The sequence below is a fragment of the Lathyrus oleraceus genome, chromosome 5, assembly GCF_024323335.1.
Source record: "Lathyrus oleraceus cultivar Zhongwan6 chromosome 5, CAAS_Psat_ZW6_1.0, whole genome shotgun sequence".
NCBI classification, from domain to species: Eukaryota; Viridiplantae; Streptophyta; class Magnoliopsida; order Fabales; family Fabaceae; genus Lathyrus; species Lathyrus oleraceus.
The window spans coordinates 232,823,284-232,838,833 of NC_066583.1; the positions used below are offsets into that span (position 1 = coordinate 232,823,284).

The 15,550-nt window shown below is 38.2% G+C and overlaps 1 non-coding gene across 1 annotated transcript; it reads right to left on the bottom strand.

The window, feature by feature from the left end:
* Positions 1–8,359: 8,359 nt before the first annotated feature.
* On the bottom strand, positions 8,360–8,466 carry LOC127088387 (small nucleolar RNA R71). The gene has a single exon (XR_007790225.1). It is a non-coding gene; the product is annotated as a small nucleolar RNA R71 (small nucleolar RNA).
* Positions 8,467–15,550: the final 7,084 nt, after the last annotated feature.

Below are 15,550 nucleotides of genomic sequence, written 5' to 3' on the forward strand. Positions count from 1 at the left end.
GGAGCGATAACATTGTTGGCAACATAAATACAATGATATTTTCATTCAATAAATTCATGTTAAATGTTTGTTTTTCCATTTATTTTCCCTTTTTGCTTTTTGCATGAAATTGGTGATCACATAAAACCCTAAAAGTAAGAATAAAATCAATCTTTTCATCTGCATAATGATTTGCCTTGTTTGAATTCTAAATCTTTTCATATCCAAAATCATTATGCAGGTTGATTTCTAAACCCATTGAACATAATGACCCAACACCATCTCCCAATTTTGAATTCCCTGTATTTGAGGCAGAGGAAGATGATGTTGAAAAGATTCCTGATGAGATCACCCGGCTACTTGAGCATGAAGAGAAGATCATTCAGCCGCATCTTGAGAATCTGGAAACAGTCAACTTGGGGTCTGAAGATTGTGTGCGAGAGGTAAAGATTGGGGCACTTCTGGAAGAATCTGTTAAGAAGGGGTTGATTAAGTTGCTACGAGAATATGTTGACATCTTTGCCTGGTCGTACAAAGACATGCCTGGTCTAGATACTGATATTGTGCAACATTTCCTACCTCTAAAGCCTGAGTGCATGCTTGTAAAGCAGAAGCTCAGAAGAACTCATCCTGATATGGCAGTGAAGATCAAAGAGGAAGTTCAGAAGCAAATTGATGCGGGGTTCCTGGTGACTTCTATATATCCTCAATGGGTGGCCAATATTGTGCCCGTGCCTAAGAAAGATGGAAAAGTCCGGATGTGTGTGGACTATAGAGACTTGAATAAAGCTAGTCCGAAAGATGATTTCCCTCTACCACATATTGATATGTTGGTAGATAATACAACTAAATTCAAAGTCTTCTCGTTTATGGATGGATTTTCCGGATATAATCAGATTAAAATGGCACCCGAGGATATGGAGAAGACAACATTCATCACACCTTGGGGAACATTCTGTTATCGAGTGATGCCCTTCGGTTTGAAGAACGCCGGAGCCACGTATCAACGAGCTATGACCACCTTGTTTCATGATATGATGCACAAGGGGATTGAGGTATACGTTGACGATATGATCGCTAAGTCAAGATCGGAGGTTGTACTCCCTGTAGAGGTGGAGATCCCATCAATGAGGGTCTTGATGGAAGCCAAGTTGACTGATGCTGAATGGGTTCAGAGTCGTTATGACCAGCTAAACTTGATTGAAGAGAAGAGATTAACTGCCATGTGCCATGGTCAGTTATATCAGTAGAGAATGAAGAAAGCTTTTGATAAGAAAGTCAAGCCTCGTGTGTTCCGAGAAGGTGACCTTGTGCTCAAGAAAGTCTTGTCTTTCGCGCCCGATTCCAGGGGCAAGTGGACTCCAAACTATGAGGGTCCATATGTTGTTAAGAGAGCCTTTTCAGGCGGTGCTTTGATACTTACAACTATGGATGGGGAGGATTTCACTCGTCCTGTGAATTCAGATGCAGTCAAGAAATACTTCGCCTAAAAAAATAAAAAAACTGAATAGCTCGCTAAGTTGAAAACCCGAAAGGGCGGTTTAGGAAAAAATGAGCGTCTCGGTGGATTGAAAACCCGAAAGGGCGGTCCAGGAAAAAGTTAGAGACACAAAAAATATATAATAATGATATATGTATCCCGCTAGATTGAGTACCTCATCCTGGGGCAATCTAGGCAAAAATTAGGGATTTGGCAAGTAACTGCATCGTGACAAGACTTTGTTCTACAACTGTCGTCCGTCAGAGATCCTTGCTCATTATCAGCCAAAGCTTCAAATACATCGGATTCAGAATTGGTGGAGAAATGGTCATTATGTTCAATGTAGCCCTTTTCCAATATATATCACCAATTTCAAATTTGTAAAGATCTATGGAGTCTTGCCATTCGCAGACTACCATTCTATCAAATAAATTTGAGCCTTTTATCCAATTATTGGCAATCTTATCTGTTTCTATTCAACAAATGTTTTGCATGTTTTGATTAAGAAAATATCATTGTTTTAAACAATCAAATTTTTTATATAATTTGTTTTTAAACAAAGTGAACATTCACAATGATGAAAGGATACTTAGGAGATCCTCAGTGCTCTCCCAAGGGTGGTACGATCCCCAACAGGGTAAGATTTTTGTCCATATTTCTGGCATGATTGTATCTCCTCCCTCCGGAACCCCTTGTGGTTTATCCTACCAAGTGGATTGCTTGTTGAGAGTCATCTTTCTTCCCTTCAACAGAGTAGCAATCTTTCTTCCTCAGCAGCTTGGATCTCTTTGGGCAAGAGCGGTATTTGGTGGTTGATCCCGATAAATCCTTTATCTCCTCGGATAGATTCCCCAGCAGAGTTGTTAGTGTGGTGGACCTTGTCTGTGATAACTCTCGTCCCCAGCTGGAATGATTGATGATTCATCCCCTGCAGAGTTCTTTGCTTCCTGGTATCTCTGATCCCCAGCAAATTGGATACTCTCCGGTGAACTTGGCTTTCTCTCTTGAGATGTAGTACCGGGTGGTTAATTCCTGGACCTGGTTGTGTTAGATATGTCTGTCTATCAGCATACATCATACATAAACCACGCATATATATGCATAATTATAACATTCAGATATTCATGTTGCATTCTTTGCCATATATCGTTGTTTGTTGTCTCCTGCTATTTGGTGATATACTCCCCCAAGCAGACGTGTGTGTCTGATCTCTCCATATAGAGTTAGCCCTATAGGCAGAAAGCGTCTATCCTTTCTTCCATATTCCCCACCGGGTCATATCCTCGTGGATGTTGATTGTTTTTGTTCCTTCCCAACACATATACTGGGATGGTTTTCCCTATTAAGTTATATCCTCACCGGGACAAGTCTTGATTTGGTGTGCCTATCTAGTTTGATCCTAGATCGGTCTTTTGAGACTCTTTTCCTGTTTCCCCGTGGTAAATGAATAATCGCTCAATAATTAGTAATTATTATCCCGGCGGAGTATGTGGTTCTCTACCCTCATACCGGTAGTTGTAAGTCATATTTCTGTGGTCTACTACCCAGTAACCGGTAGTTGTAAACCCCATTTTGTCCCCGTGCAGAGTTAAACCTTGAATATAGTTCATCCTAACCGATGACGGGTACTCTCTTTTGTGGTTCTCTACCCTCATACCGGTAGATGTAATTCCCTCCTTGTTGGTTATCTTTATACAAAATTCGATATTGACATTCCTTAAGTTTTTAGTATACCACCCAGTAACCGGTGATATATCTCTTGGATAATTGCTCTAATTACGCAATTTATCCCCAGCGGGTCATCTCTCGTCTATCTTGTTGTTGTTAGTAACGATTGTTCCTCCCCTGACTTGGTCATCATTATATACCTAGTTTCGGTATCCCGATGCCTTTTCTTTTCGGTCGATTTATCCTTTATTAACCCAGTAACCGGTTGTGGATAATCGTCCATGCGAGTATATTATCTACGTTCTGACGGTAATAGATAGTATATCTCATGCACTCTTTGGTCGAAGTCTTTTGTTCTTCCCCAGTTGAGTAAGATTCGTACCCCCTTTTCGGAGTCGAATGTCCATCCCATAATCGAGTTTGCTTTTTGCCCTCTTTGTGGATGATGAGTGTTTTGGGAATATTCCTCAATTCACGCTTTGATTGGTCATCATTATATACCTAGTTTCGGTATCCCGATGTCTTTTCTTTTCGGTCGATTTATCCTTTATTAACCCAGTAACCGGTTGTGGATAATCGTCCATGCGAGTATATTATCTACGTTCTGACGGTAATAGATAGTATATCCCATGCACTCTTTGGTCGAAGCTTTTGTTCTCCCCCAGTCGAGTAAGATTCGTACCCCCTTTTCGGAGTCGAATATCCATCCTATCATCGAGTTTGCTTTTAGCCCTATTTTGGATGATGATTGTTTTGGGAATATTCCCCAATTCACGCCTTGGTTGGTCACCTATTATATACCCAGTAACCGGTATCCCTGGTGTTCCCTCCTCTCTGCTCCCTATTATGACTTTTTGTCCTATGTGGAGTCAGATTTTCCTGAGTTGAAATATACCTTTTTAGGTCTTCCTCAGAGGATTTGGTTGATTGATATCTCTCACCCTTATACCGGTCTTAGATATTCATTCTTCCCGAGCATGTTGTATCTCACCCTCATACCGGCGATCAGATCACATGTCTCCTTGATCTTATTACCCAATAACCGGTAATACCTCGTCCCGCTGCTTCCCCAGGAGTGTCCTTTTAGGCATCCCCATCGAAGTCCCTTAGTGGATTGTTTTCATCCGGATTTTTATCTGAAGTATCCGTTGTGGATAGTTTTTGTTGTATTGGCATATTCCCCAATACATGCACCTTTGAGTCAGCTCGGGTCTTTCCATTGGATATTTTCCCTTTGGAATTATGTTCCCCAAGCGTTGAGTCGTGACCTGCTCGCGCATTTTTATTCCCTCTCCTATCCCCATAAGAGTCCCCAGAGTCTCTGTCCCATTGAGTGTATTTCTCATATGGATTGTCAGTTTCTCCGGATGTCTTTTCTTCTTTGTGGACACATATCCCCACAGAGTTCGTACTATTTGCATACATACATCTGCATCATGAGGTCTCTTAGGGACCAAAATTTGTCTCTTTGTTATTATTTAAGCCCATTCTACCTCGTCGAGACGAAGATTTTAACCTTCACTTCTCCGGCTAGAATGACCTTAAATAGGGGCATCTGTAAGACCCCAATTTTGACCCTAAGATCCCTCATGGAATCATAACATTGCATAGCCTCAAGGATCATGAGCATCTTGGTTCCCTTTGCCTTTGGGTGGGACTCCTTGTGATCGGTTTGAGATCACCAAGCATGCTTGAATTATACATCATTCATCATTGTTTCTCTTACTTTTGTTTACTAAAAAAAAAAAGAATAAAGAAAAAAAAAGAAAAGAAAAATGAAATAAATAAATAAATAAATAAATAAATAAATAAATAAAATATAACAAAAAAAAATTTGGACTTGGGCCTCTCTCATTTGAGCCCACAGGTCCACAAAAACCAGGTTATAAATTCAGAGTTTCAGTGAAACAAAGGGATGTCATTCCTATTACCCTGGCAGGAAAAAGATAGTGAGAGAAGAGCTAACAGAGTTCAGAGCAACCTCCAAACCCTGAAGAGAGCTCATCTGCACAGAATCACCTCTGCCTCACGTAAACCCTAAGATTGTTTTGTAAACCTCACGGGTGCAACTCAATTTCAATCGATCCTCCCCAATCAGGTATGCCCTATTTCCACTACTTTATACTTTCAACCTGAAATTTTTTGATACCCTTTTAATGTATGTGTTTGACAAGAGGTTTAGGCCTCCTACCCTTGGTTGCTTTTTGTGAGCTTTTTTGTGAATTTTAATGGCATGATTCATGTGGTTACATTTTGATTTGAGGGCAACTCTTGATTACCCTATCTTGTTTCTCTAACCTGTTTGTTGAGTTTTTTTGTGAGGGCTCACATGACTCTTGCAGAGATGGCCTGGTGTTCCACTTTATTTGTGGGATACCACCTGGAGGTTTATTCCGATTACCTGTGCTTAATGGCTTGAGATATTTGTTTGTGACTGCTTATTCCAAAGGATGGGAGCTACTTGGATCATCAATATGATCTCAAGAGGGGAACTCCTAATGTGGTTTTATTTTCTTTTCCCTTATCTCTTGTATGTTTAGGAATTTAACCCTTTTTTTCCCCATTCTAATCCAAGCCAAAACTTTTTGTGCAAACAATAACTTTTGTTTTCAACATTAGAAACCTAAGCCTTATGCTTTTGATTTTCAAACTTATTTTTTATAACACTTATTTTGAATTGAACCTTTTAATCCACTTTAACCATATTTTTGTAAATACTTTTAATTGGTAAATATAACCCATTCAAATACTTTTTGTGGTTTCAATGGCCACCTTCTTAATCAAACCTTTTTTTATAACCATTAGCTATTAGGTTTGAGTTATCCTTGAGTGATAACATGAAATAATATCACATTTTTGGACTCGATTTAATTAAATTATATTATTATTTGATTCGATTTATTTCATATTATTCGATATTACTTTGTATTTTCCTTCTATTTATTTTAGGTAACACTATTTGAAGCATACGTGAAAAAGAAAGAAAATGGGGTGCAAAAAGAGGATGAAAAGCATTTCACTAGAGCCCAGCCCACAAAGAAGCGCTGAGACTCTGTGACGACCGCCACGCATAGTGTGACAACCGTCACACCCTTTTACTTTGTGTTACGAGCGTAACACATGGTGTGACGAACGTCACACCCCCTTTCCTATATTTTTGGCTTTGACGCGTAACAGAAACACGTTCACCTATTCTCCCGCTTGACTCGTTGAAACGTGAGGAAACCTACTGAAGGGACTTTGGAAGAAACGTTATTTTAAGGATGGATATAAATAGGACCAATTATGGAATCCTGGCGCTCTCTCTCTCAATTTTCCAGTTTTCGGCACCGTGCATTATTTTCCCTGTTTTTTTAATTTTCCGGCACTCTACTCTCTTAGCATTTTTTTTATTTCCTTTTCTTTGCTAGTTAATTTCCAAAGCATTGAATTTATTTTCTTTCGCACTAGTTTCTACACCGGAAACTATTGTGTAGTTTTTACTAGATCTAACCTTACGTTAGATCATAGTATTTTATTCCTTCGCCTTTATTTTGCTGTCTGATTGAAGATTGTGAAGAACAAATCCAACCGGATTGTGGTGGAGTGTTCAAAGCATCGAAGCTAGGAATAATCAAGATTTCTATTAATTTTACAGGTTCTTTAATTTTATTGTTTTGATTTATATATGCTCTGTACTGCTGTTTATCTATACTGTTTGTCTGATATGGCTGTATTTAAGCATAACTATTGTTTAGGATTGTTTAGCATGTCCGGCTAAATAAACTTAGATATCGGTATGTAAAGTAAGCGGAATGAAGGAATCAGAACTAAGTTGGTTTAAATTTATTTAAAAATATAGTCACTCTTTTTAATGGTCTCAATTTACAGAATTAATACCAAAGTTTTTATACGAGAGTAAAAGACATAAAGAAGTTAAAATCAATAGAACGACGGTTTGAGCTTTTAACTGGACAGTTTAAATTGGACATTAACTTTAAATCAGGGCGAGAGCAATTTTTAAGGTTAATTAAATTCTAATCATTTTTAAAAAGTATTTTTAAAGGTTAAATGTGAGGACGAGAGTTAAGCATTTAGGTTTAATCATATAATCTAAGTCAACAGAGCGAGAGTTTGAGACGAGGGTGTTTAAACGGTTAGTATTTTCTTAAAAAGAGTTTCTAAAGATTCTATTGTTTTCAAAAAGTGATTTTAGACTTAATTAAATAGTGAGAGCGTACGTTAATTTAAAGTCATAGTCTTATTCAATAGAGCGAGAGTTTGAGAAAAGACTTTTAATCAATAGTGCCTACTGAAAGGACTTATTTTAAAACTAAGAAACCAACAAAGATTTGATTCCCTAATTACGACGAACTACATACCGATATCCGCGTTATCTCTGACACTTAATCTAGATCTTATTTTAGTTTTACTTTTCCCCCTAATCATCAAAACATCGTCCGCCTTAGCTTTACGAAGTAACCTTAGAAAAACGGTATATCGATTCATAAGTCCCTGTGGGATCGATATCTTTTAAAACTACGCGATTAGACTGTGCACTTGGAGTTAATACCCCAATCGACTCATAAAGTCGCGATCAAGTTTTTGGCGCCGTTGCCGGGGACTTTTATTTAGTCGATATCGTAACTCTTCTGTTACGCTGTAGAGACTAAGGCAATTTTTATTTTTCCTTGTCTTTCGTTGATTTGTATGCCACATACTCGCTCACAAGGCGAACCGTACTACTTACGAATCAACGACGTTGAACGATATCTCCGAGTCTTACGACGAATTCGAGAGTATCGTGCTGCAAACAATCTCCCTCCAATCGAAATTCCTGATCTTAAAAATCTTCTTCCTTCGCCGATACCCGAGATGGCAGAACCAGCTCGTGCTCTTCGAGATTACGCCGCTCCATCGCAAGATGAGCCGCATTCGAGTATTTCTCCACCCGCAATCGAAGCAAACAACTTCGAACTTAAACCTTCGCTGTTACAAGCAGTGCAACAAAACCAATTTTCTGGAAATCCTACCGAGGATCCAAACCTTCATTTATCCGTATTCGTCCAATACGCTGATACTGTTAAAGCTAATGGTGTCACTTCAGAGGCAATTCTACTTCGTCTCTTTCCTTTCTCGTTAAGGGATAAAGCTAGAAGATGGCTTCAGTCTCTTCCTTCCAACTCAGTCACCACATGGAATGAGTTGAAGAAAGTCTTTCTTGCCCGATATTTTCCTCCAAGCAAAACAGCTATGTTAAGAGCCCAGATAAATGGATTTAAACAGAAAGATAACGAGTCTCTTTTCGAAGCATGGGAAAGATACAAAGACATGATGAGACTTTGCCCACACCATGGTTTAGAGGACTGGTTAGTGATTCATACTTTCTATAATGGTCTCTTGTACAACACAAGGTTAACAATAGACGCCGCCGCAGGTGGTGCGCTTATGGATAAACCTTATGCCGATGCTTATCAACTTATCGAAAGCATGGCCCAAAACCATTATCAGTGGGGAAGCGACCGAACAATGGTAGAAAAACCTCAAACAAAAAGTGGCATGTACGAGATAAGTAGCCTTGATCATGTTAATGCAAAAGTGGATGCTCTTGCCCAGAAAATTGAAAGTTTAAATGTATCACCTCCAGCCACCGTGGTTGCCGTAACTCAAAATTGCGAAGTCTGTGGAATCCAAGGTCACACTCCTACAGATTGTCAACTCCTAACAGGAATCCAAGCAGAGCAAGTGAACTATGCTCAAGGAAATCCCTACTCGCATACCTATAACTCAAACTGGAAGAACCATCCTAATTTTTCATATAAGAGTAATAATGCTTTATACGCACCAGGTAAATCTCCCAGTCAAACCCCAGCTATACCCCCTGGATATCAAAAGTCGACCCCATCTACACCTAACAATAACGTTCCTAGGAAATCCAACTTGGAAATCATGATGGAGAACTTCATAGCTTCTCAACAGCAAACCAATAAAGAGTTCTTAAACCAGAATGTACACACTAACGAACAGATTAAACAACTAGCAAGTAAAGTAGATGCCCTGGCTACCCATAACAAAATGCTGGAAACACAAATCTCACAAGTAGCTCAACAACAAGCGCCTACTACTGCCCCAACTGGTACATTTCCTGGACAGCCCCAACCTAACCCGAAAAGCCACGCTCATGCAATTATATTAAGAAGTGGAACAGAGGTAGAAGGACCATCTGATCCAAGAATTGAAAACCAAAACTCTAAAAAGTCAACTGAGGAAGAAAATAAACCTAAGGAAAAGGAAGAGAGTAATAAGGAAACCGTAGAAAAGAAAGAACCTTATGTACCTCCACCGCCTTATAAACCACCTATCCCTTATCCTTAAAGGCTTATTAAAACCAAAGACGCGGGCCAATTTAAAAAATTTGTTGACCTACTGAAACAATTAAACGTCACAATTCCTTTTACAGAAGCTATTACACAGATGCCCTCATATGCTAAGTTCTTAAAAGAAATTCTTTCTAATAAAAGGAAACTTGAGGATAGCGAAACCGTTACACTCACTGCTGAGTGTAGCGCTATAATTCAGAATATGCCTCCTAAACTTAAAGATCCTGGTAGTTTCTCTATACCCTGTCACATAGGAAAATTTGTCATAGACAAAGCTCTATGCGATTTAGGAGCCGGTATCAGTGTTATGCCCTTGTCCATATGCAAGAAACTGGAAATGGGAGAATTAAGACCAACTAAAATGTCTGTGCAATTAGCAGATCGTTCCGTTAGATATTCCGTAGGAATTCTTGAAAACGTTCCTGTGCGCATAGGTCAATTCTACATCCCAACCGATTTTATAATTATGGACATAAGAGAAGATGAAGTTACACCCATTATATTGGGAAGACCATTCTTAGCAATTGTCGGTGCCATCATAGACGTAAAACGAGGACGACTCACTTTCGAAGTAGGAGAAGAGAAAATTGAGTTCATTCTTTCCAAATTTTTGAAAGCACCTGCAATAGAAGACACATGTTACTTCATGGATATCATCGATGAATGCATAAAAGAAACAGAATTAGAAAATGACGAATTGTCTGACTATCGTGTAGAAGACAGACTGAACCAATGTTTAGCAATAACATCGGATCCTACGCAATGCCTTAAGAAACCAAACCTCGACCTGAAAACACTTCCCAAAAATCTGAGATATGAATTCCTAGACTTAGAACTTGAACAACCAGTGATAGTTAATGTAGACCTAGGAAAACTCGAAACCGAAAAACTCCTACATATCTTAAGAAAATATCCAACCGCACTAGGATACAACATCACCGATCTTAAAGGGATAAGTCCTTCTATTTGTATGCACCGCATCATGCTAGAAGAAGACTGTAAAACTTCTAGGGAACATCAGAGGAGACTAAACCAGATCCGGAGTGAGGTAGTGAAGAAGGAAGTAACGAAGTTATTAGAGGCAGGTATCATATATCCTATATCCGATAGCAAATGGGTTAGTCCTGTACACGTAGTACCAAAGAAAGGAGGTATAACAGTTATCGAAAATGAAAAAGGAGAAACTATAACCAAACGAATCGAATCGGGATGGAGAATGTGCATTGACTATAGGAAACTAAACAAAGCAACCCGAAAAGATCATTTTCCTTTACCATTCATAGACCAGATGTTAGAACGATTAGCAAAGCATTCTCATTTCTGCTATCTAGACGGTTACTCAGGCTTCTTTCAAATACCAATTCATCCTGATGACCAAGAAAAGACAACGTTCACATGTCCTTTTGGTACCTTCGCTTATCGACGAATTCCGTTTGGCTTGTGCAATGCTCCTGCAACCTTCCAAAGGTGCATGATGGCAATATTCGCCGATTTTCTCGAAAACATCATGGAAGTCTTTATGGATGACTTTTCTGTATGCGGGCAAAGTTTCGAAGAATGTCTTGAAAACCTAGAAAGAGTTCTAGAACGATGTGTAAAAGTAAACCTAGTACTTAATTGGGAAAAATGTCACTTTATGGTACAAGAAGGAATTGTTTTAGGACACATCATATCAAATAGAGGAATTGAAGTAGACAAAGCCAAAATAGAAGTAATCGAAAACCTTCAACCTCCGAAAACTGTGAGAGAAGTACGAAGCTTCCTAGGACATGCTGGTTTTTATCGACGATTTATTAAAGATTTCTCTAAAATAACTAAACCTTTAACCCGATTATCAATGAAAGATGCTGAATTCATCTTCGACAATAAATGTTTAGAAGCATTTCAAACGCTTAAACAAGCATTGATCTCCGCGCCCATAATGCAGACTCCGGATTGGAATGAACCATTCGAAATAATGTGTGACGCAAGTGACTACGCTGTAGGCGTTGTTTTAGGACAACGAAAGGATAAAAAACTTCACGTCATATATTATGCAAGTAGAACTCTAGATGAAGCACAGATGAATTACGCCACGACCGAGAAAGAACTTTTAGCAGTAGTGTTTGCACTAGATAAATTTCGTTCTTACTTGGTCGGAGCTAAAATAATCGTTTACACTGACCACGCTGCCATTAAGTACCTCTTAACAAAAAAGGATGCTAAACCTAGACTCCTAAGGTGGATCTTGTTGCTACAAGAATTCGATTTGGAAATCAAAGATAAAAAAGGAACTGAAAACATAGTAGCAGATCACCTCTCTAGACTTGAAAACCTCGAACCGGAAAGAACATCGATCAATGATGACTTCTCGTACGATAAACTTATAGCTAATTTGGAAGAAAATAGAGCTGATGAACAGGTAGAGACCACCTTGGCTGTATGCGTTACACCATGGTACGCCAACTTTGTCAATTATTTAGCCGCCGGAATAGTTCCACTTAATTTATCCTACCAGTAAAAGAAACGATTCTTCCATGACATAAAACATTATTACTGGGACGACCTTTTACTTTTCAAAAGAGGCCCCGATGGTATTTTTCGTCGGTGTATACTTGAAGAAGAGATAGAAAGTATAATCCAACATTGTCATTCCGCTCCTTACGGTGGACACGCAAGTACATCCAAGACCTGCTCTAAAATCCTACAAGCCGGTCTTTATTGGCCAAACATATGGAAGGATGTGCATGCTGCTGTCAAGAAATGTGATAGATGTCAACGCACAGGAAACATATATAGACGTGACGAGATGCCACAAAAGGGCATTTTGGAAGTAGAGATTTTCGACGTGTGGGGAATAGATTTCATGGGACCTTTTCCACCTTCTTTCGGTAACAAGTACATACTCGTAGTGGTTGACTACGTGTCAAAATGGATTGAAGCTATAGCTTCTCCAACAAACGACACACGAGTAGTAACTAAACTCATTAAGAACATAATCTTTCCAAGATTTGGTGTCCCAAGAATGGTCGTCAGTGATGGTGGATCGCATTTCATATCTAAGATACTCGAAAAACTATTGTTTAAGTATGGTGTAAAACATCGAGTGGCGACGCCTTACCATCCTCAAACCAGTGGACAAGTGGAAGTGTCTAACAGAGAAATTAAACAAATATTGGAAAAAACAGTCGCCACCTCAAGGAAAGACTGGTCATCAAAATTACCCGAAGCTTTATGGGCATATCGAACCGCTTACAAAACTCCCATAGGAACAACCCCATTTAAGCTTATTTATGGTAAATCTTGCCACCTCCCGGTAGAGTTAGAACATAAGGCCTATTGGGCTATTAAAAATTTAAATTTCAACTATAAGGCCGCCGGTGAAAAGCGAATCCTTGATATAAACGAATTAGAGGAACTTAGACAAGACGCATACGAAAATGCCAGAATCTACAAGGAAAGAACGAAAAAATGGCATGATAAGCGCATATCAAGGAAAACTTTCAAACAAGGCAATGTAGTCCTTTTGTTCAACTCTAGGCTTAAGTTATTACCAAGAAAACTACGATCTAGATGGTCAGGCCCTTTCCAAGTTACTAATGTTTTCCCTAGTGGAGTTGTGGAAATTAAAGGAAAATCTATGGAAGCATTTATCGTAAACGGGCAGCGTCTGAAACATTATCACTATGATGAAAACAATGAAGACTCACAAGTCCTGCACTTAGACGTATTGTCTCCTAAATCTATAGATTAACATTTACTAGTTTTATGTCGAGCTTGTGACATTAAACAAAGCGCTTCGTGGGAGACAACCCACAACTTTCTATTTTATTTTCTATTTTTATTTTATTTTTTCTTTGATTATTCTTTTTGATTTTATTTAGTATTCATTCTTCATTTATTTTATTTTATAAAACTTTTCTTCTTTTCTTCTTTCGGCAGAATTGAGTTTGGGTTCCCTTTTTCTTTTCCTTTTCTTTTGTTTTCTTTGAAACATTGGGGACAATGTTTCATTTAAGTGTGGGGGGGAAAACTGATTATTTCTCTTTCAACATGCCTTTTTCAAGTGTGCTATTTCCCTTTCATTGTTATTTCCCTTTCATTTATATTATTAATTTTAAAAATAAAAAAAAATTATAATATATATTTATTTTAAGTCGAGTCCCTAGTGTGAAAATTTTTATTATCTATTCCCCTCAATTTTCTTGAGCCATAACAAAAATTCAACACACTCAATAAGTATAAAGGTTGCTTATTTTATCAAACTTGAGTAAAATTAAGACAAAATTATTACCGCCCCAACGCTCTAAAAACCTCAACATGTTAGATCAGAAAAATACCTATTATACCAATCCCTTAAACTTTTAGTTTTATAGTAACCCCGAGCAGTTTATACGAGAAGTCGGCACCATCCTAATAGTAAACTACGTGGAGAGCCGATGAATATAAGTGAATGATTCCCAAGACAATATATTTAAAAAAAATTAGGTAATGCACTAATTAAGTTAGGTGATCCTTACCCGAGCATTTAATCCAAAGGTTGCGGACCCTACGAAAAAAAAACATTGTATGAAAGATCCATTGTGAGTTGGTTCAGCGGTTTCTGGTACTGAACTTGGTAGGGCGGACTACGATCCGATCCCCCGCAATTTGCAATGGACTAAATAACGAAGTTATCCAACTTATGTACCAGAACTTCTAGCTAAAAGGGGATCAGAATCGCTAACCGGTTACTCCACTATGTGCGCGAAAAGATAAAGGGCTTAATGTGATTTCGCTAGAATGAAAACGGGTGAAATAAGAGTAAAAGAACTAGGATAGCTATAATAGCGTGACTCGAACTGGTTTGCATAAGGTGGGGTTATCTGAGGTTGTAACGGTAGTTGTTGATGTTAGGATTAAGCTCAGGTTATTTCTAAATGAGATTTACTTTCAACCTATTACGAATTGATGTGTGTTTAGAAATTTCATTTGGCTAATATTTTAAAACGACTTCTATATTGTATCTTGCTTGAGGACAAGCAAAAGTCTAAGTATGGGGGAGTTTGATAACATGAAATAATATCATAATTTTGGACTCGATTTAATTAAATTATATTATTATTTGATTCGATTTATTTCATATTATTCGATATTACTTGGTATTTTCCTTCTATTTATTTCAGGTAACACTATTTGAAGCACACGTGAAAAAGAAAGAAAATGGGGTGCAAAAAGAGGATGAAAAGCATTTCACTAGAGCCCAGCCCACAAAGAAGCGCTGAGACTCTGTGGCGACCGCCACGCATAGTGTGACGACCGTCACGCCCTTTTACTTTGTGTTACGAGCGTAACACATGGTGTGACGAACGTCACACCCCCTTTCCTATATTTTTGGCTTTGACGCGTAACAGAAGCACGTTCACCTATTCTCCCGCTTGACTCGTTGAAACGTGAGGAAACCTACTGAAGGGACTTTGGAAGAAACGGTTATTTTAAGGATGGATATAAATAGGACCAATTATGGAATCCTGACGCTCTCTCTCTCAATTTTCCAGTTTTCGGCACCGTGCATTATTTTCCCTGTTTTTTTAATTTTCCAGCACTCTACTCTCTTAGCATTTTTTTTATTTCCTTTTCTTTGCTAGTTAATTTCCAAAGCATTGAATTTATTTTCTTTCACACTAGTTTCTACACCGGAAACTATTGTGTAGTTTTTACTAGATCTAACCTTACGTTAGATCATAGTATTTTATTACTTCGCCTTTATTTTACTGTCTGATCGAAGATTGTGAAGAACAAATCCAACCGGTTTGTGGTGGAGTGTTCAAAGCATCGAAGTTAGGAATAATCAAGATTTCTATTAATTTTACAGGTTCTTTAATTTTATTGTTTTAATTTATATATGTTCTGTACTGCTGTTTATCTATACTGTTTGTCTGATATGGCTGTATTTAAGCATAATTATTGTTTAGGATTGTTTAGCATGTCCGGCTAAATAAACTTAGATATCGGTATGTAAAGTAAGCGGAATGAAGGAATCAGAACTAAGTTGGTTTAAATTTATTTAAAAATATAGTCACTCTTTTTAATGGTCTCAATTTAC